Source organism: Tenrec ecaudatus, chromosome X (genome assembly GCF_050624435.1).
Source record: "Tenrec ecaudatus isolate mTenEca1 chromosome X, mTenEca1.hap1, whole genome shotgun sequence".
In the NCBI taxonomy this organism is placed as follows: Eukaryota; Metazoa; Chordata; class Mammalia; order Afrosoricida; family Tenrecidae; genus Tenrec; species Tenrec ecaudatus.
Window position 1 is genome coordinate 76940008 of NC_134548.1, and position 23892 is coordinate 76963899.

The following is a 23892-nucleotide window of genomic DNA, read 5'->3' on the forward strand; positions in this document are numbered from 1 at the left end:
TACTCAGCTTCAAAAAAAACCATTAGCCCAGCCTTACATATTAGTATTAGCATTACCAATGCTAAATTACACAACGATAAACTTAGAGCTGGGAGAGAAACCACTGTGATTAGTGTCAACTCCAGACCTACTACACCATGACCAGAGGCAGAGCCAGGCTTTCATGGGTAATTTTTATATTTCCCTATCTTTTGTGGAGGATCAGGGAATACAGAGAAGACTGGTCATATTGTCTGAGTCAGCATGAACCCTCTGCATGCCTGAAAAGGATTGGCAGAAGTGGACAGCCCTCCTTGGGGGCAGAAGTACTTGAGGAGCAGGGAGTAAAATAGGGATTAATCTCCAGCTATGGAGAATACAATTAATTAGGAACTTTAATTAAATGGACTAGATCTCATTTCATTGCCAGAGTCTGTTCATTTAGCCCCGTGGTCTTTAAGAGGCTGTATTTCAAGGGCAGTAGGGCAAGTATAATGAGAAACTTGAAACCTCAGTTGGGGTCAAATTCAAGTGATGAGGTCCTAAAACTCCACGAGTAGTGTAAGGAAACATTGTCCCATTTCCCCTTGGAGGAGTACTTGAGTGCAAAGACTTTGAGTAAACCTTAAGTGCATAACTGCTTGCATGAGCTAAGAACTTGGCACAAATGCTCAGTGATAGAGTCCCTGCTGCAGACCGAAGCAATTCCCTTAGGTCAGAATGCGCTCGTGTGGGAGAAGGTTAGTTATGAATGATGAGAACATCTTGAGCCTGAATTTGCTATACCGTAGAATAGCCCTCTCATTTGAACTTTTATAAACTTCCTCTTTTGATGTGCAGATAAAAACCAGAAAACGGAGAAGCCAGAGCGGTCTTTCCTATGAGTACCTTTCTCTATCCTCCAAGATTCAATCTTATATCTTGAGCAGTTATTCCATGCATCTCAGGTTGGAGTTCTACAAATGGTGATCCTGACACGATACCATAGTATCTGAGCACCACAGAGAAAGGGAAAGCAAAGACCATTTATCCCAGGAAATTCTGGAAAAGGGACAGTCTTCGCTTGCTCTTTGATAAGGGGACTGACACTTACATAGGATAAGGGTCAGGAATTAACAAAAGCTCTAAGGGTTTTTTTAAAGACCCTTCAGCAGCTCCTTAAAGCTGCCCACTGTACAGTGGATGAAAAGGTACTTAATCAGATTCTGACAGTTTGTCAGCATTGTCCTTGGTTCATAGATGAAGGAACAGTATACATTGAACTCATAACAAGTTGGCAAATCTTTTAAGCAAAGGCTCCTTACTTATTTTGTTTCCTTACTCCTCGACTGCTCAGAAATTATAGATCAGAAAGAGAAGTTTTCCAAGAAAACTTCTGTGAATTTCGAACCAGAGAAGGAAGAGAGCTTGCCTTTCTCTCCTCCTTCAGAGAATAATAAACCCACTGCTCCATTAATTTCATTTCCTAATCAGCTCCACCTCTAACTCTGAGTCTGCCACAACAAATAAGACCCTCTTTAGTTGAGCAATGTCTGTTTAAAGGCTTAAAACTAGTAGATCCTAATGCTGTTATAGCCTTTACCTTCCCTGCAGTCGTTCAAGGGGGGCAGCAAGTCCTGAGCCCCTTGTGTTTTCAGCATTCAAAGAATTAGAAAAAGTAGGATGAATAGTCCCCTTAATATAGGAATGATTGAAGCCTTGGGAAATAGTTACGAAAATATTCCACATGATTATAAAATATTGGTGAAAACCCTAGTTAATCCTGTTGAATATCTGTCTGGCATATGGAATGCAGGATCTCTGTGTCAGGTAATCGTTCTAATTAAGATAATGGAGTTCTTATTGCTTTAGATGTATTACAAAGAGTCAGTAATTTTACAGCTACTGCCACTCAAGCAGAAGCAGACCACGGATTGTTTGCTCAGGGTACTGCTCAAATATTTCCCCTTAAACTCGCCTGGATCACTGATATTCCCATTTAGTAGTAGATCAAACAAGGGGAGAGGCTAAAACAAATTCATAACTTGATCCAGAACAGTTAGCATTAAGGCATATAGAACCCTGAACTAGTCCTTGGAACACTCCCATTTTATATTATACCTGAAAAATCAGGAAAGTGGTGACTTCTTCATGATCTCCATGCTATTAATTCAACTAATGGGACCATTACAAACAGATCTCCGTAGTCCTGTGGCTATACCCGCAGATTGGTTCCATATAGTAATAGATTTAAAAGATTATTTTTTCACCATTTCCTTGCACCTATAAAATGCAGGATGCTTTGTCTTTTCTATACCTGTACTAAACAACAGCAAAGTTGTTCGGAAGTATTATGGAAAGTTTTCCTACCAAGAATGGTAAACAGCCCAAATATGAGGCCTTGTTAGCATCTCATAAGGCCTTTTCCACATGCTATTATACTTCATTACATAGATGACATGTTTATTGCTGCTCAAGAAGATAGACAACTTTTCCAGCTTTATAAGCATGTTTTAGGTTTACACAACTATATAGTTTGAAAGTAGCTCCTGAAAAGGTTCAAGGACAAAAACTGTGGTCATATTTGGGTTATGTACTTGGAATCTACTCTATCTGCAACCCTAAGGTAGTTAGTTTATTGTGTCAAGCTGGCCGATAAACACATGTGGGGTTAATTGAAGGGCGGAGGGACAAATGGCTCAGTGAGCCTCGTCTTTCAAGTTCTCTGGTCTCTTGCTTTCTGGTGGTCAGACCAGGGTGTAGCTGCCTTAGCCAGTTCACTGCTTTAGGTGGTAAGGCTCACTTCCTGTGAGACATCCCCGAGGAGAAGCCACTTGGACCTACCCCGATGCAGCCCTGGGTGCTGGAGCAGCTGTGTGGAGACCCCTGCCAACGCTGAGATGTTTACACATTCACTAATTCAGCTTTCCTCCTGCAGCCGGCATCATTACATCTGTTTTGTGAGATGGAGGACATTGTGGATTGGCGTTGGACATATGGATTAATGTTGGACTTGTGGACTTGGGCAACACTTGGTTAGGGTGTTTTCTTGATGCACATTTAACCTTTATATAAAACTCTCCCTTATACATGAGTTTCTGTGGATTTGATTCTCTACAGTACCCAGAGTAACACATTATGGTACCAGGAGTGGGGTACTAGAGAAACACATAAGATGGAGAGCAGATGCTTGTTTGACCTCTCCCTCGTGGTAGTTTTTCTTGTCTACCCAGAGGTCAGATAAAGCCACATTATTTACTCAGTTGTTTTCTGGGGAAATATGGGAAGTGTGAAAATAGAAAGCTTGTAAGCCCACTTGCTTTGGGCCATTAAAATTTGATCTTTAGATGGGTTTAGGTCATGCCTGAAAAGAAAGCTGTTCAAGGAAAAATATGCCCCACCCAGTGCTTTGTAGTACTCAGGAACCAATGGTCTTTGAAAGAAGCTGGAAAAAATCTGGAACCAAGAAGAAAACTCCTCTCTTGGACTGAATGTTAAAGGCTGAAATGCTTGCTAGGTGACCACCTGGATCTACTTGTTCAATGGAAGTGGGAGAAATGCAGCAATAAAGAGAGGTTGAGTTTGGCCACTGATACCTGTGGACTTGGTTTACAGGAAAAGAGAAGATGAGAGCGGGTTGACTGGTCTGTTTCATGACCTAGCCTGAGCAGGCTAGGCTTGTTGAGTATGAGTGAGAGCCCATGGTCTAAAGGCAAGGAAACCAATGGGAACCCTGTTGAGGCTGAGTGAGCGAGCCCATATTGATTGACCAGAAGCCTACCAGATGGAGATTTTTGAGCCTGTGAACTGGTGCATACTGTTGCTGACTTTATGGATGGCCTGTCCGGATTTGACTTTTCTTATGGATGCAGACTTCACAAGGCTCCAACTGGAATGAAGACTCTTCATGTAAAAAAAAAAATATTGTCTTCTCAGAGCACTGGGTTGATGTAAGTGGGCAGTATATAAATTGGATACTCAAAATTGTGGGAGAAAACGGCAAGAAGTGGTTGGCTTACAAACTTTCACAGGTGGGGGGACATATTCACATATTATAGGTGTTACGTAATTATAATCGTGAAGTTAAAGAATTATGTACAGGGGCCAGGTTGGCAAGGGGTGGTTTGAGGTAGTTAGTTTATTGTGCCAACCTGGCCGATAAACACATGTGGGGTTAATTGAAGGGCGGAGGGATAAATGGCTCAGTGAGCCTCGCCTTTTGAGTTCTCTGGTCTCTTGCTTTCTGATGATCGGACCAGGGTGCAGATGTCTTAGCTAGTTCCCTGTTTAGCAGGAAAGGCTCACTTCCTGTGAGACATCCCTGAGGAGAAGCCACATGGACCTAACCCGATGCAGCCCTGGGTGCTGGAGCAGCCGTGTGGAGACCCCTGCCAGCGCTGAGATGTTTACACATTCACTGCAGTCGGCATCATTACATCTGTTTTGTGAGATGGAGGAGGACTTGTGGATTGGTGTTGGACATATGGGTTAATGGGTTAATGTTGGACTTGTGGGTTTGGGCAGCACTGGGCTGGGTATTTTCTTGATGCACACTTAACCTTTATATAAAACACTATCTTATACATGAGTTTCTATGGATTTTTTTCTCTAAATTACCCAGACTAACACAATCCCCACCCACCCAAATAATATACCATACCCTTTTACTCTAAATTCCTTAAAAAAGTTGTTGGTACATATCAGATCATCCTTTATTTGGACTCACTACCAGTCTGTTTCAAATGTTAAAAGGAGATATAGATCTGTCATCTTCCCAGCACTTATCTTCCCTGACTCTACAAGAATTTCAGTTAGTTGAAATATCTTTAGAGTCTCACAAATTGCACATTAAGTCACCCTGCTATTCTTATAATTTTTAATACATCACATAGTCCTACTGGGTTATTGCACCAATTCACTTCTGATCTTCACTTTTTGGGGTGGCTATTTCTTAGTTCTTACTCTAAAACTTTTTACTCAGACTGCTTATTTAACTGCAACATTTATCATTAAGCGTAGACAAAGGTGGATTCAATTGTTTAGGTTCTAACCCCACAAAATTTATCTTCCATTTTGCAAAGAAGACTTTTGTACATTATTACGAAATACATTGGCAAACTGCACCTGGATTTTATTCATGACATCCAATTTCATCATCCATCTTCCAAACTTTTCAACATTCTTTCTCTCTCAAATTCCACTGTCCCTAGTTACTAAAATTTCAAAATCATCCATCCCACAAGTTTTTTGTTTTTGTTTACATTTAAGAAAATCATTTTATTGGGGTGTGTCAGTCTGGATAGACTAGAGAAACTAATCCATGGAGACACATATGTGTGTGAGAAAGAGATTTATATACAAGAGCAACTGGACATTGAGAAAACATCCCAGCCCAGTCCAGATCAATTCCATAAGTCTGATATTATACTATATGATGTCCGATACCAATCTGCAAAGTCCTCTTCAGACTCATGAAACACATGCAAAAAGGCTGAATGTAGAAGACCACAGGTCTGTGGGTAAAAAACCTTTGGCTCCAGTGTCATTGTAAACATCTAAGCACTGGCAGGGGTCTCTGCATCTGGGTGGGTCCATGTGCTTTGTCAGCTGCTGTGTCTCCCAGGGTGTGAGCAGAGAGTCTCCCACCTCCAAGGAGGAAGTAACAGATTTCCCAGAATTCTCAGGAGGCCATGCCCACCCAGAGGCCTCATTGGCTATGATCTGATTAACAAGATAGACTCCACCCCTATACTCTCAATCCTCAAATTGACAAATAATTATATATCTAGCACATGGGGGTTCATATAGCTCTTATCACAATCAATACAAACATCCGTTGCCTTAAGCCCATTTGTACATATGTTGCCATCATCATTTTCAAAGCATTTTCTTGCTACTTGAGCCCTTGCTATCAGCTCATTTCCCCATGCCCATCCCCCCTCCCTCCTTCATGAACCCTTGATAATTGACAAATTATTATTTTTCATGTCTTACACTGTCCCATGTCTCCCCCACCTCTTTGTCTGTTGTCCATCCCCCAGGGAGGACGTTATAGGTAGGTCATAGTGATTGGTTCCCCCTTTTTCTCCCTACCTACATTTTAACCTCCTGGTATTGCCACTCTCAATATTGGTGCTGAGGAGTTTATCTGTCCTATATTCCCTATTTCCAGCACTTATCTGTACCCAGGTACATGCTCTTGTCTAGCCAGATTTGTAAGGTAGAAATAGGGTCATGATAGTGGGGGGCGGGGAGGAAGCATTAAAAAATCAGAGGAAAGCTGTGTTTCATCAGTGCTACACTGCACCCTGACTGGCCCATCTTCTCCCCACAACCCTTCTGTAAGGGGATGTCCAACTGCTTACAAATTGGCTTTGGGCCTCCATGCTGCATTTCCCCCCTCATGAACATTATGATTTTTTTGCTCTGGGTTTTTGATGCCTGATATCAGATCCCATGACACCTCATGTTCGCATGAACTGGTGAGCTTTTTCCATGTGGGCTTTGTTGTTTCTCAGCTAGATGGCCGCTTGTTTTCTTCAAGCATTTAAGTCCCCAGTCACTTTAACTTTTGATAGACGGGCACCATCATCTTTCTTCACCACATTTTCTTATGCACCTGTTTTGTCATCAGCAATTGTGTGGGGAAGGTGAGCATCTCAGAGTGCCGGATTATAAGAACAAAGTGTTCATGTGTTGAGGGAGGATTTGAGTAGAGGCCCAATGTCCATCTGCTACTTTAACACCAAACCTATAAATATATGTACATAGATCTATTTCCCCATAGTCATATTTACATATGTACATGTCTGTATCTAGATCTCTCTAAATGCCCTTTGTATCCCAGTTCTATCCTCTATTTCCTTTGACTTTTCTCTTGTCCCAATATCATGATCAGCCTTCATTTGGGTTTTAGGAATTCCTCTCTGTTACATTGCCCTTGATCAAGCACTACCAGAACTCCTACACCCTCCTTGCCATTGAATTTCTTTTTTATTAGGTGCTCTTATCACAATCCATCCATCCATCCATCCATTGTGTCAAGCACATTTGTACATTTGTTGTCGTCATCATTCTCAACACATTTGCTTTCTACTTGTGCCCTTGATATCACCTCCTCATTTGTTGCCCTCATTCCCTGCTACCCCTCCCTCATGAACGCTTGATAATTTAAAAATCATCATTATTTTGTCGTATCTTACACTGCCTGACGTCTCCCTTCACCCATTTTTCCGTTGTCCATTGCCAGGGAGGAGGTTATATGTAGATCCTTGTCATCGGTTCCCCCTTTCTGCCCCACCTTCCCTTCACCCTCCCATTATCTCCACTCTTACCACTGGTCCTGAAGGGATCAACGGTCCTGGATTCCCTGTGTTTCCAATTTCTATCTATACCAATGTACATCCTCTGGTCTAGCCAGATTTTTAAGGTAGACTTGGGAATCATGATAGTGGAGGGAGGAAGCATTTACGAATTAGAGGAAAGATATATGTTTCATTGTTGCTACACTGCACCCTGACTTGCTTATCTCCTCCCGCGACCCTTCTGTAAGGGAGTGTCCAGTTGCCTACAGTTGGGCTTTGGGTCTCCACTGTGCACTCACACTCATTTACAATGATATGATTTTTTGTTCTTTGATGCCTGATAACTGATCCCTTCAACACCTCGTGGTCACAGAGGCTGGTGTGCTTCTTCCATGTGGGCTTTGTTGCTTCTCAACTAGATGGCCGCTTGTTTATCTTCAAGTCTTTAAGCCCCCAGATGCTGTATCTTTTGATAGCTGGGCACCATCAACTTTCTTCACCACATTTGCTTATGTATATATTTGTCTTCATCAATCTTGTTGGGAAGGTGTGCATCATGGAATGCCAATTTGATAGAGCAAAGTGTTCTTGCATTGCATAAGTACTTGAGTAGAGGGACAATATCCATCTGCTGCTTTAACAATAAACCTATAAATGTATGCACTTAGATATCGTCCTCTAGGCCTGGTGGGCTATGATGTGCTCCACTATCTCTTCCTCCCCATATATTTGCTCCCAGGTGCTCTGATCAGAAATGACCCTTTCCCCTAGCTGCAGATTCAGTGCTGACCTCCAAAGTAAATTCTTCTGGTGGGAGGGGCAGTTGTCTATGTAGCTTTTATTGGGGCCAAGCCTTCAGGCCCCTAAACTGGCTCCCCTCTCCATGCCAGTACACTTCATTCACATCCTGGAACACCGGATTTAAGTCTGGTACCTCTTTCCCTCCCAATTTTCTTGTCTGGCGGCAGAAGCGCCAGAAGGTAAGTCTTAACTCGTCGCCATTTCTCCCCCCACCCTACCACCATTAATTTTTGATCACTTGTTGTTCCCTTGTCTCTGGGTTTGTTAACACCCACTTCCTTTCCCTTACCTCCCCCTCTCCCATGTCCCCCCAGAACTGTTGTCCTATTGCTATTTTTACAGATGGTTCGGGAAACCCAGGCAAGGCTGCCAATTCTTGGAAAGCCACTACCATTTAGAAATATTTAAGCCACACAAGTTTTGCCACCATTCAACAATCACAGCTTGGCGTTCTTATTTTGGCTTTACAAATGCTCCCTAATACCCCTGTAAATATTGGTTATGATTCACATTATGTGGTCTACACCATGCTTCACATAAAACATGTTTATATAAAGGATATAGATAATAAAATTTTATTACAGCAATTTACAACACTTCATTCTTTACATGACCAGTGGCAATAACTTCTTTTCATTACACACATTCACTCCCATACTGATTCCTAGACCCTTAGCTGAAGGAAATACACAGGCTGACAAAACTGTGGTAATTATGACATTGGCATTTGATAATGCCCAGTCTTCATATCAATTATATCATCCAAACGCTCATGTCTTGAAACATGCCATTTAGTGAACTTATCAGTAAGCATAATCAATTGTACACACTTGCCCCATTTGTCAATTATATTCTGGAGTTTCTCTTGGCCATGGTGTTAACTCATGTGACCTCACTATAAACTATATTTGGCAAACAGATGTTACCCATGAACCTTCATTTGGCTGACAAAAGTACTTACATGTCACCATTGATACCTTCTCAGGTATGAATCATGCTCTTCCAGCTAATTAAGAGTGTTCTGAAAGTACAATTTGCATCTTTTAGAGTTTATCACTGTTTTAGGATGTCAAAATCAAATAAAAATGGACACTGGACTTTGTTATACTTGTAAGGCTTTTCAGCTTACTCTTCAAAATTTTCATTTTCAACATATTACTAGTATATCATACAATCCTATAGGACAAACCTGTGTTGAATGGGCACATCAAAGTAAAAGTTACCTTTTAAAAGGGGGTTCACTCCTGCTCCCTGACTGGAAGGCTGAGCCACAGCTCACTCTCAGCCAATGGTGCTGGGCACTTTGCCCCGATGCAACCCCACTGCCAGGGCCCATCCCGCTTCTACCCTTGACCCTGTATTTTTGCGAAAGCCACTCCAAGCGGGCCTGCACCACTGTGGGACCCTGTGCCAATCACAGTGCCGGCAGGCCCAGAGAGCTAAGCTTACCTGCCCCAGCGTGATCCTTCCAGTGCAGCGGGCTGCAGCCACTACCCTCTGTTTCCCACCAGAACTGGCGTTGTCACTTCTGGCTCGGCCCATGCTACTGCAGGGCCCTGAGTTGTTCACAGTGCTGGCGGCCCAAAAAGTAAGTGTCCCTACCTACTAAGAAGGCTAATGACACGGCTTTGTGTTTCCTGCTGGAGACCTCTTTGTTCACTTCTGGTGGCCCATGCCACTGCGGTGCACTGCAGCATATCCCGCGCTGGCAGATCCGCGTACTAATCCTGTCTATCACAGCCTGTTCTTCCCAGTGTAGAGGGCTGGCGCCATTGCCCTCTGTTTCCCACCAGAACTACTGCTGTCCGTTCCCGGCTTGGCCCAAGCCACTGTGGATGCCTGTGCCATTCACAGCATCGGAGGCCCAATTGATAAGTGTTCATGCCTGCTAAGGAGCCTAACAACATGGCTTTGAGGTTCCTGCCAGAGATATCTCTGTTCGCTCAGGCCAGCTCACACCACTGTGGTGCTATGTGGGGTAGCCAGCGCCAGCTTCTAAACCTGCCTGCCCCAGCCCTTTCCTGCTGGCATAGGAGATGGGTGCTGCAGCTAGCATCTCCCACAGCACCCCTTACTGCCCCAGGCTTTTCCGGCTGGGTCAGAAGGCTCGTTGCTGAGGTGCATCCCCCACCAGTGTAGCTTCTGCCTACCCACTTAACACTACAGGCCTGCAGGGGCCTGGGGAGTTCATGCTCATACTGAAGAGCATTCATTGACCCATACATAGCCTGGCTCCAGAGCACTAGATCAGCACCACTTCCTGTGGCAGGGAGGTCTCCCCCAACTCTGCCTTCTATTAGGCATCTCTAGAAATTGGAGGGAAAGGAGGTTGTTATTTTTTTTCTTTTTTAAAATGTTCTCTCTCTTGTTTCTTTTTCCTTTTTAATTATTATTATTACTTTTCTTTCTCCTCTTTCAATAATTTTCATTTTCTCTCTTTTTCTTCCTAAATTTTTATCATTATTATACAAGAAAAAGGCCTGCTAAGTGTATCCTGACAGACCAGTCAAAGCAGCCTAGGGGCATTCATTGAGACTCCAGCACCCACTACAGTCACTGTAACTTTTCACCACTGTTGGACACTATGTCATCAAGGAACACTGCCTACACAGCAATCTAACCCATCTCTATAGTAGGTCATAGGAAGCCCCCTGAAAGCATCCTTAATAGTTACACATAGAAGGGACCCCTGGTCTCCCAGGAACATGGGGCCTATGAAAAGATCAAGGAAAAATCAACAGACCAAATCACTCCCAACAACAACAACAAAAAAAAAAAAACCAGAGAGGCAAAACACTGTTGCAGAGCTAAAATCTCTCATAGAAGAATCAGACACTGATCTGTCACAGGAAATCTTCAGAAGTCTGCTCACAGTAATACAGGAGCTGAGAGAAGCAATGCAGAATAAGGATTCAGTGATAGAGGAGATGAAGTCTACAACAGAGGGGATGAAGTCCACAATAAAGGGGATGAGTCCATACAAAAGGGAATTACAGGAGCTAACAGAGGAGGTAGCAGAAGTCATACACAAGGTCACAGAATTTATGATTAGGCTTGAGGAAGCAGAGAACCGCATCAGTGATCTCGAGGTCACTCAAACAGACCTAAACAAAAAGGAAAGACAGTCAGATAGGAAAATTAAAGAAGCAGAAGATAATCTGAGACCGATGACAGATGCTATGAAGAGGAATAATAATCAAATTATTGGTCCACTGGAGCAAAACACAGCACACGAGTCAACAGCCAAGATAGTGAAGGAATTTCTGGAAGAAAACTTTCCCACCCTAACAAGTGAGAACCAGGCGCTCATACAGGAATCAGAAAAGACACCAGCTAGACTAGACCCCAAGAAGAACACTCCAAGACATATAATAGTAAAATATCCAACTTCTAGGAGAAAGAAAATTTTAAGAGCAGCAAGAGAAAGGAAGACAGTCACATACAAATGAGCTCAGGTAAGAATATGCTCAGACCTATCATCAGATACCATGGAGAGGAGGAGAGAGTGGAGCAACATCTTCCAAAAGCTGAAAGAAAAAAAATGCCTCCCCCAGAATCCTTTAGTCTGCCAAGTTATCCATTAAAATAGATGGGAGGAATAATAGTCTTCCAGGACAAGGAAAGATTCAAAGAATATGCTGCAAGACATCCGACCCTGCAGAAGATACTGGCTGAATTATGGCCAGTGGATCAACCTCCACCAAGAACAAACAGGAGACCACCATGTAGCCCATCTCCATCTAGAAGACAACATGCCAATAGCAATTACCAGGACACCAGGGTCTCAGAGGGAAAAGAAGACAAGATAGAAACTCTCCACTCAAACATAGCACACTGATATGAAGGGAGATAGGAAAACACCCAAAAGTACAAGACAAAGTATGACAGCTATGCATCCAGAGATTGTGATAATAACTGTGAATTCTAATGGACTCAATTTATACATTACAAGAAAAAGGCTGGAGAACTGGCTCAGAAAACATAATAAATCAATCTGTTTCCTGCAAGAAACACATCTTAAGTGCACAGAAAAAAAATAAGCCAAGAATAAAAGCCTTTCAGAAGTATACCAAGCAAATGACAACTTATAAAAAGCATGGGTGGCAATCTTAATCTCTGACAAAATGGACCTCAAGGTTCAAACCATAAAAAGAGACATGGAGGGACACTACACAACACAATGCTCTAAGACTTAGTAAACCAAGAACCAATTAGCATAGTGTATATGTACGCTGCCAGCAGTGGTGTGGTGAATTTCGTCAAACAAACTATTAAAAAGATTAAAAAAGAAATCACGGATTCCTCAATCATAGTAGGTGACTTTAACACTTCGCTATCAGGGAAAGCCAGCGCATTTGGAAAGAATCTCAGCAAAGAGGCTATAGAGCTAAACAATGTAATTAGGTAACTGGGCTTTCCATCCAAATGCAAAAAAAAATTCACATTCTTTAAGTTCACATGGATCATTTTCAATAATAGACCACATGCTGGGACACAAGTCAAGCCTGAGTAAATTCAAACACATTGACATTATTCAGATGTCTTTCTCAGATTACCATGCCATAAAGTTTGAGTTTAATAAGAGGACATCCAGAAAAGCAAGGGCAACCAATTAGACGATGAACAACGATATCCTGCGGCATGAATGGGTACAGGCCCAGATTAGAGAGGAGATTAGAAAGTTTCTAGAAACTAATGAGAATGAGGATACACCATATCAAAACGTATGGGATACGGCAAAGACAGTTATCAGAGGTAGCTTGAGATCATTAAACGCATATATGAAAAAAGAAGAGAAGCTTATGACAGATACATTATCACAAAACCTCCAACCACTAGAACAGATTCAGCAGAACAACCCCTCAAATAGAAAGATAGAAGAAATAATAAAAATCAAGGAAGAGTTAAACCAGTGGGAAAACAAGAGAATGATGCTAAAGATAAATGCAGCTAAAAGCTGGTTCTATGAAAGGATCGACAAAATAGATAGACCTCTGGCGAATCTGACCAAGGATAGGAAGGAGCAAACATCAATAACCAAGATGAGGGATGAAACAGGGGCAATTACAACAGACCATAATAAGATTAAAAGGACAATCACAAAATACTAAGAAGTTCTGTATTCGAATGAATTCAGAAACGTGGAAGATGGAGATACTTGGAAAAACAGATCATCTGAGACAGAGTTCAAGATCCTCAACAAACCCATAGTGAAAGAAGAAATAGAAAGGATCATCAAGAAGCTACCAACAAAAAAGTCCCTCAGACCGGAGGGCTTCACAGCAGAAATCTACCAAGCATTAAGGGAAGAGTTGACCCCGATCCTCCACAAAGTATTCCATAGCATAGAAAAGAATGGCAAACTCTCAAACTCATTCTGCGAAGCCAGGATAACTTTGATAACCAAACAGCAAAGACCCCACAGGTACAGAGAATTGCATACCAATATCTCTAATGAACATACATGCAAAAATCCTTAACAAAACTTTGGCCAATAGAACACAAAAGTATATAAAACATATCATCCCAGGACGTGGCACCCCACCAGACTCATCCAGAAAACACTCCTAAAGGCAAACAAACAGACCTCGAACTACTAACAGATTTGTTTGCTGTCTTTTTGTATTGTTTTTCTTTATCTTATAAATTTTATATGTCAGTGGCTTTTTTGTCTATCAGCGTTTCGGTGTTGCTACTGTCGAAGCCATGTTCTTATGTGCCACTTGGGTGCTGTCAAAGCCACCTGCATTTGTATGCACATATTACTATATCAGCAGGTCCACCTACATAAGATAGGCTGGACAAACAATGAGCGAAGAAAATAACGGACCAACAGTCCCGGAGGGACATGAGAGCGGGGAAGGTAGGGAAGGGAGGAGGTGTTGGCTAACACAGGGACAAGGGGAAAGCGAGTGGTTCAAAACCAGTGCCAGGGAGGGGAAGGGAGGACTGGTAGGGAGTGACCAAGGGCAAGGTAACTGAGAGGAATTACTGAAACCAGAATGAAGGCTGAACATGGTAGTGGGACAGGAGGAAAAGGTAAAGAAATAGAGGAAAGGAGTAGGAATGAAGGGCATATATAGAAGCCTAAATACAAACATGTACATATGTAAATATATTTATGGCTATGGGGGAAATAGACCTATGTACATATATTTATAGGTTCAGTAGTAGGGTAGCAGGTGGACATTTGGCCTCCTCGCGCACACTTCCTCAATACAATAGTACCTTGCCCAGCTAAACAGTCATTCCATGATACCTACCTTCCTGACATGATCACTGAAGACAGACGTTTGCATAAGCAAACATGGTGAAGAAAGCTCATGGTGCCCGGCTATCAAAAAGTTATAGCATCTGGGGTCTTAAAGGCTTAAAGGCAAACAAGTGGCCATCTAGATCAGAAGCAACAAAGCCCACAGAAAAGAAGCACACAGCCTAAGTGAATACAAGGTGTTGAACGGACCAGGTAGCAGACACCAAGGAACAAAAACCATCATTGTGTGATCACCTTCCTCACATAAACACTGAAGACGAATGAGTGCATAAGAAAGTGTGGTAAAGAAGGTTGATGGTGCCGGGCTATTGAAAGATATAGCATCCGGGGACTTAAAGGCTTGAAAGTAAACAAGCGGCCATCTAGTCCAGAAGCAACAAAGCCCACATGGAAGCAGCACATCAACATGTGTGATCATGAAGGGCCAAGGGGACCAGGTTTCAAACAACAAAAAAATCACATCACCGTGAATGAGGGGAGTGTGTGATGGTGATCCAATGCCCGTCTGTAGACAGCTGGACATCACTTGCAGAGGGGTAGTGGGGCGAAGATGAGTCACTCAGGGTTCAGTGTAGCAACAATGAAACTCAAAACCTTCCTCTAGTTCTTGAATGCTTCCCCCCTCCCCCGCCCCATTTATCATGATTCCAATTCTACCTTGCGGACCTGGTTAGACCAGAGGATGCACATCAGTGCAGTAGGGATCTGGAAACACAGGGAATCTAGGACGGATGAGCCCCTCAGGACCAGCGGTGAGAGTGGCAAAACTGGGGATTAAGGGGGTGTAGAAAGGGAGAACCGATCTCGGGGATCTACGTGTAACCTCCTCTCTGGGGGATGGGCAACTGGAAGGTGGGTGAGTGGAGACGCTGGGCAATGTAAGATTAGATAAAATAATAATTTATAAACTATTAAGGGTTCATGGGGGAAGGGGAACAGGGAGGGAGAGGGAAGGAAAAAAAGGAAAACGAGCTGATTCCAGGAACCCAAGTGGAAGGGGAATTTTGAGAATGACGAGGGCAACGAGTGTATAAGGGTGCTTTACTCAACTGATGTATGTATGGATTGTTATAAGATTTGTATGAGCCCCAATAAAATGATTTATTAAATTTTAAAAAAAGCAAAAGACAACCATATCATCCACCACGACCAGGCACGATTCATCCCAGGGATGCAGGGATGGTTTAACATCCAAAAGCCATCAATATTATATACCACATCAAGAAAAAAATTATAAAAACCATTTGATAATATCCATAGATGCAGAAAAAGCATTTCACAATATCGAACAGCCATTCCTAATTAAGACACTCATGAAGATAGGAATGGAAGGTAAATTCCTCGATCTGATACATGCTATCTTTAAAAATCCAATGGCCAACATCACAGTTAATGGAGAAAATACAAAAACAATCCTATTGTAAAAGGGTACAAGAAAAGGATGCCCCTTGTACCCACTTCTATTCAATATTGTTCTGGAGGTTCTAGGTAACAGCATAAGACAGTGGAAGGACATCAAAGGGATTCAAATGGGAGAGGAGGAGGTGAAACTATCACTATTTGCAGACGACATGATCCTGTACATTGAAAACCCCAAAAGCTCCACAACAGGAGTACTTACAGCAATAGAGGAATATGGAAATGTGGCAGGACACAAGATCAATAAACAGACATCGGTAGGTTTTCTACACACATCGGACAGGACCATGGAAGAGGTGATCAAGGAGGAAGTACCCTTCACAGTAGCTAAGAACAAACTGAAATAACTACAAGTCCCTACTACAGGAAACCAAAAGCAACCTCCACAAATGGAAGACCATCCCATGCTCATAGATTGGAAGCATCAACATAGTAAAGATGACAATCTTACCCAAAACTCTTTACAAATTAAATGCTATTCCGATTCAAATACCAACAACCTTCTTCAAAGAATTGGAAAAACTGATCTCCAATTTCATATGGAGAGAGAATAAGCCCAGAATTAGCAGAGAACTCCTCAAGAAAAAGGACAAAGTTGGAGGACTCGCCTTACCCGATTTTAATGCCTATTACACAGCTACAGTGGTCAAAACAGCATGGTACTGACACAATGACAGACACTCAGACCAGTGGAAAAGAATTGAAAGCCCAGGAATAAAACCATCAGCATATAGACAACTGATATTCGACAAGGGTCCCAAAACCATGAAGTGGGAAGCGGATGCCCTTTTTAACAAGTGGTGATTGAAACCATGGATATCCACATGCAGAAAAATGAAACAAGACGTTTACCTCACCCCTTGCACAAGAATAAACTCAAGGTGGATCACAGACTTAGAAGTTAAAACCCAAACCATCAGGACCATAAAGGAGGGAAATCGAAATAACCTCAGAGCACTGGCCCATGGAACTCATAGGCTCACTGCAATAGGGAAGGGTACACACACAGGTGAACTGGAAATCAACAAATGGCATTTAATAAGAATAAAACACCTGTGCATCTCGAAAGACTTCACCAAGAGGGTGACAAGACAACCCACAGACTGGGATCGGACATTTAGTAATGATACATCAGCCAAAGGGCTGATTACTAAAATCTACAACACCATCATGACCTGCCAAAAGAGGAAAACAGCCCCCTAAGGAAGTGAGCAAAAGAACTGAAAATAACTTTCCTAGGGAGGAGACCCATATGGCCAACAAGCATATGAGAAAGTGTTTCAGGTCATTAGCCATAAGAGAAATGCAAATTAAAACAACCATGAGATACCACCTAACACCCCCGAGGCCAGCCCAAATCAGCAAATTAGAGAGCAGCAAGTGTTGGAGGGGCTGTGGTGAAGTAGGAATCCTTCTCCACTGCTGGTGGTCGTGTAGATTTTGTACAGCCACTATAGAAAGCAATCTGGAGATACCTAAATAAAATGGAAATTGATCTACCCAGAGGAGGTAACAAATAAAATATGACCATCTGTGCTCCAGTGTTTATTGTGGTGCAATTCACAATCGCAAAGACTTGGAAACAGCCTAAATTTCTATTGATAGACGAATGGATTAGTAAACTCTGGCATATACACACAATGGAGTACTATGCAGCACTGAAAATCACGCACGATCACATGAAACACGTCGTTTCATGGGAAGAGTTGGAGGGAATCATGTTAAGTGAGGTAAGCCAATCTCAAAAGGACAGGTATAACATGAGTCCCCTGAGGTAAGTACAATAAGCATGGCAGGAATAGAATAGTCCTTATCTTGCAATAAATGGGTAAAAGCATAGGTAGTCAGGGGGAGGGCAGACCACACTCAGGGAGGTACAGGTGAGTCCAACATAAAGAAGGGGAAAAGGGGGAAGGAGGAGGAAGAATCAGGGTGGGGAGAAACTGAGATGATGACATGGGGGGAACAGGGCACTAATTTACCCAGGGGGAGAGTATTGGAAGTGGCCCCACAGAACTGGAATGTGCATACAGACCCCACCATGACAAACCAAACCAGGAGGGCAACGTGACATGTGAAGGAATCCATAAAAAGACTGGCCTATATGCCTGGCCCCAACCAGAATCAGCCAGACCCCCCCACCGTGGAAGGATGTGCACACAGAATGACAGTAGATCCTCTGGAAGGTACAATAGCCAGATGGAAGCAGAAGTAAATGAAGGGGGAGGAAGAGAGTGGAGCACACCTTGGCCCACCAAGCTCAGAGGACAATAGCCCCACTCAAAGCACCCAATGCACAGAGAGGACCATATGGCGGGCCCCATTACTAGATGAAACATCCTGCACTGACCCATAGGTCTACATGGGACAACACTGGAAACACAGTGTGGGATGTGTGACCAAGGTGACTCCACCACACTGAGTCAAAATCCTAAAGGCATGCAACAGAATAGCAAGGGGAGCAGAGCAAGGAAGTCCCAAGGGAGTATCAAAAATACTTTGGGGCCAGGGAGTGGTACCACATCATACTCGACCGGAAAACACTCCTAAATGTCAACAAACAGACCTTGAATTATTTACAGGCTTTTCTTTCTTTCTTGTTTTCCCTTTTTCTTCCTTTAGATTTTGTGTCATTGGTTTTTGTTGTTGTTGTTGTTGATGCTGCTGCAGTCATTGCTTTGTTTTTCTGTGTCACTTTGTTTGGCCTTGTTGAAATTGTATGTACATATCATTATTTCTGCAGGTCTATCTAGATAAGACAGGATAGATAAACAATGTGGAGAAGAAAACAACAGGCCAATGGTTCCAGGGGGACATGGGAGAGGGGGAGGTAGGGGAAGGCAAGTGATGTTATCCAAATCAGGGAAAAGAAAACAACAAATAATTCAAAACCAGTGGCAAGGAGGGGGTGGGAGGACTGGTAGGGAGTGATCAAGGGCAGTGTAACAGAGAGGAATTACTGAAACCCAAATGAAGGCTGAGCATGATAGTGGGACAAGAAGAAAGTAAAAGGAAATAAGTAATAGGCAAACGGCATACATAGAGACCTAAATACAGGCATGTATATATGTTAATATATTTACATACGATGGAGAAATATATCTATGTGCATATATTTATAGGTTTAGTAGTAAGGTAGCAGATGGACATTGGGCCTCCACTCACATACTCCCTCAATACAAGAACACTTTTCTCGACTCAATGGACATTCCATGATACCCACCTTCCCGACACGATTGCTGAAGACAAATATATGCAATAGCAAATGGGGTGAAGAAAGCTGATGGTGCCCAGCTGGGGCCTTAAAGGCTTGAAAGTAAACAAGTGGCCATCTAGCTGAGAAGCAACAAAGTCCACATGGAAGAAGCACACCATCCTGTGTGATCACGAAGTGTTGAAGAGATTGGGTAGCAGACACCAAAGAACAAAAATCATCATTGTGTACTCACCTTCCCCATACAAACGCTGAAGACAAATGTGTGCATTATTAAGTGTGGTGAAGAAGGCTGATTCTACCTGCCTATCAAGAGATATAGCATCTAGGGTCTGGGGTCTTAAAGGCTTGAAGGTAAACAAGCGGCCATCTAGCCAAGAAGCAACAAAGCCCACATGGAAGAAGTACACCAGCCTGTGTGATCACAAGGGATCTAAGGGACCAGGTAGCATACACCAAAGAACACAAAATCATATTGTGAATCAGGGGGAGTGGGGGGTGGGGACCCAATGCCCATCTGTAGGCAACTGGACATCTCTTTGCAGAGGGGCAGTGGGGAGGAGACAAGTCACTCAGGGTGCAGTATAGCATCAATGAAACACACAATTTTCTTCTAGTTCTTAAATGCTTCCTCACCCCCCACTATCATGATCCAAATACTACTTTACAAACCTGGTTGGACCAGAGGATGTACAGTTGTGCAGATAGAAACTGGAAACACAGGGAATCCAGGTCAGATGAACTTCTCAGGACCAGTGGTGAGAATGGTGATGCCGGGAGGGTGGAGGGAAGGTGGGGTAGAAAGGGGAAACTGATTACAAGGATCTACATATAATCTCTTCCCTGGGGGATGGACAACAGTAAAGTGGGTAAGGGGAGACGTCGGGCAGTGTAAGATATGATAAAATAATAATAATTTATAAATTATCAAGTTCCTTGAGGGATAGGGGGATGGGGAGGGAGGGGAAAACCTGAAAAATGAGGAGCTGATTCCCAGAGCCCAAGTGGAAATCAAATGTTTTGAGAATGATGAGGGCAACGAATGTACAAGTGTGCTTTACACAATGGGTCTATATATGAATTGTGATAAGAGTTATATGAGCCCCCAATAAAAGGATTAAAAGATTTGTTTAAATAAATAAATTAATTAAAAGGGGAGGAATCCCATAGGCCCCCTAGAATCACCCAGATTAAAAATAACTACATTACATTATACTCTGGATTTTAAAATCTAGACCATAAATTAACAGCTGCCTATCAGATATTGGCAAATTCCACCTAAGACAAATGAGCATCCCCAGCAAGTACCATATATACTTGCATATAAGCCAACCTGAATATCAGCCAAGGCACCTGGTTTTACCACAAAAACTGCAAGAAAAGTGTGCTGAAAAACTCGGCTTATAAACTAGTATATATGATATATCTAAGAGGATGGGAACATGGCCCTTCTCAATATTCACCTTTATGAAAAGATCATTGAAGATAAGGAAACTACAGCAAAGTGTGGTGAAGAAAGCAAATGGTACTCAGCTAGCAATTGGAATAGTATCTGGCATCTTAAAGGCTTGTAGTCAAATAAGCAGCCATTTAAGTGAGGCGTCGACCGAGTCCACATCAAAGAAAAACATCAGCCTGTGTTTTCTACCCAATTTGAAGGTTAGGGAGGACAGTAGAAGCCCAATATTCATCTGAAGCAAATTCTTACTCATACTGAACCTGTAGGTTTCTGAAACTGTAATCATTTAAGAGAGTAGAAAGCCAACTTTCTCCCATACCTATCATATATGAGTGGTTGACCCCCCTCCAAAAAATGGGAAAAAAACTCCACTGGGTGCATTTTTCTTGCTAGGGTGAACATGGTACAACTCGCTCTAAGTTAGTGAACAAAGTGGCGTAACCTGGGAAAGTTCCCACTGGTCACAGTGAATTTTCTTTTTGTAAAAGCAGTTTTGCTTGAACCTCATTTTTTTGTGATGGCCAATTTGATAGAACAGCATATGGCTGTGAAATTTAGTTTCCTGCATGGAGAAAGTACCACAGAAACTGCTGTGATGTTGAACATAGCTTACAAGGACAATGCTAGGGGAAAAAAACTCGAGTGTATGAGTGATTTTCTCATTTCAAAAAGGTGAAATATTCATTGATGACAAACCTCATTCTGGACATCAGTCAACTTTCCTAAAGGACAAAAATGTCAACTCGTAGTCCATTGGGAGTTTGTTTCACTAGGTCAGACTGTTAATCAAGCTTTCTATTTAGAGGTTCTAAAAAGAGTTTGTAACAGTGTGTGGCAAAAAAGGTCTGATTTGTGCCAGATGGGGCACGGGGTTTGCCACCACTTCAATGCACCTAGTCACATAACCATGTCAGTGCACCAGTTTTTGGTAAAAAACCAGCATGTCTCCCTTGCTTCGCACACCTGACTTAGCTGACCTCATTCTGTGTTACCTCTTTTTGTTTCCATGAATGAAGAGGGACATGAAAGGATAGGGATTTGATGACATAGAAAAGGTGAAGAGAGAAACGAGGGAGGTGCTGTCAGCCACCCAAACAGATGAGTTTGAAAAAATGTTTCCAAGCAGGTTTGACAAATGCATTAAGTGTGATGAAGAGTACTTGGAAGGTGATAGGTTTGTTTTATTTAAAACATTAATTACATAGCTTTTGGGGAAAATCCAGTTTTATTTGGGTATCCCCTCATAGGATAGTTACACTCATGAAGTGTGCTTAGAATAAGGTCTATCACATGAGACGTGTATTGTTGTTTCTCATCATTATTCATTGTCATGATGAACTCCTGCTTAGGGTATCTATTGAAATGTTTCAACAAGAACCAGGTTTTCCAGTAGTAGGATGTAGGATGCCTACTCTAATGATTCAATATGAAGGGCTTATGCTTGGGGCTGTCCTTGTAAGATATACTATACCAATTAACTCAGAATAGTTGAAACTATCTGGTTAAATCATATGAAATGGTTAAAGCTTGACCATTTTTGATTTATAAAAATGATAATTTTATATGATCAGTCTATCACAGAGTTATTTTTGCTAGGGTTGGGTGAGAAAGGGTTGGTTTAGTCCTCACTCTTTTCTTACCTTCTCATCTGAGGGGTGTGAGTAAGCATATTTGATCCACTTATCCTTTTGAAGGATAAATAATTTTCTTAAAAATGCTTCTACATGTGCTTAAAACTGTATTTCCTTCCTTGAGGAGTTGAAAAATTCCCCCTGGAACCAATTATATATTATTGAGCCCTTGATATTTAAAGCCAAGTGGGGTTTTTGCACCACTTTATTTTTAGATGTTTGAATATTAATGGTGAGTAATAAATGACATTTAGGGCATTACTGTACATGCTAAAAGGTGGTGGTCCCTGTACAATGTCAGGGCTAAGGGAAATCAAGGTGAAGAGGGCAGAGTTCCTGAAATCTCTGCCCCTTGATGAACCCAGATTTATGGAAAATGGTTGAAAGAAGAAGCACATGGTCATGTGATGTGTGTGAGTGTCTGTCTTCCTTTTTATATGTACCTTGCTAAAAAAACATACAAATCTATCTTGGAAGAAGTGCAGCTAGAATGCTCCTTAGAGACAAGGATTGCCAGACTTGCAACATGTATATTGGACATGTTTTCAGGAAAGACCGATCTCTGGAGAAGGACAACATACTTAGAGAAGGACAGAATTGCTATGATTTGTAACCAACTGGAGAGCACTTAAAAACATTATTCCCAATGGTATCACTGACATTGTATGGTTCTTCTGAACCTCAGATGCTCTTCTGTACATTCCATGAGGTTAATGACCACATCTTTCCCATCATCATTGAGCCTCTAGCATTTAGCACATTGCTGGACATAAAGTAGGTACTCAAAAATGTTTTCTGAATGAACCAATTTATGAAAAACCAAGCAAATAAATTCTGTCTTGCCTAGAATTCAAGATTTGTGGGATGGAAGAAGGAGATTCTATAAAATTTATTTTTAAGACATTTAAGTGCTACACAAATGCCCGGTGGCATATCCTGGGTATTTTGGCTTTGATTTTGGTCATGGCTTCTAAAAGTTTGGGCCTGAGCTCTCAGAGTGATTAACACCACAGAAGGAGAGGAGGTCCAGAGAGCAGGACAGAGCCACTTTGGAGTTCAGAAAGTTTGTAGAGTTCAGCTGCTATACTGCATGCGGGTGACAAAAAAGGCTTTCTACATCAAGAATAATGACGCAGAGAAGAAAGGGAAGGGTGGGGATGTGTTTCCTTAAATTCCTTTGAAAATAGAAAGACTCTATTGTTATTACTTACACCATTTCCAACTATTGTTGTTAGGTGGCATTGAGTCAGTTACCATCAAAAATGACCTTATGCACACCAGAACGAAACACTACCCAGTCCTGTGCCAGCCTTACAATTGTTCCTATGCCCCAATGCATTGTTGTAGCTACTGTATTATTCCATCTCTTTGAGGGTCTTCCTCTCCTTCAATTCCCCCTCTACCTTACCAAACATGATGTTCTTCTCCAGGGACTAGTTTCCCCTGACAACATGCCCAACATATATAAAACAAAGTCACACCATCCTTGCCACTAAAGAACACTCTGGCCATACTTCTTCCAAGACAGATTGGATTAGCTTTTCAATATTTTTCTCCAGCACCACAATTCAAATGTGTACACTCTACTTAGGTCTTCTTTATTCAATAACCAACTTTTCACATGCATATGAGACAATTGAAAATACTGACTTGAGTCAGGATCACCTTAGTCCTTAAAGTAACAACCTTGCTTTTCAATATTCTAAGGAGATTTTGTGCAGCAAATTTACTGAATACTTTTCACACTCCAAGTTCTGATCATTGGCAGACTTTTTGCAGCAGTGAAGAACCAGAAGGTGCCCTTCCCACAGGGTTTGCTTTACTCACTTCAC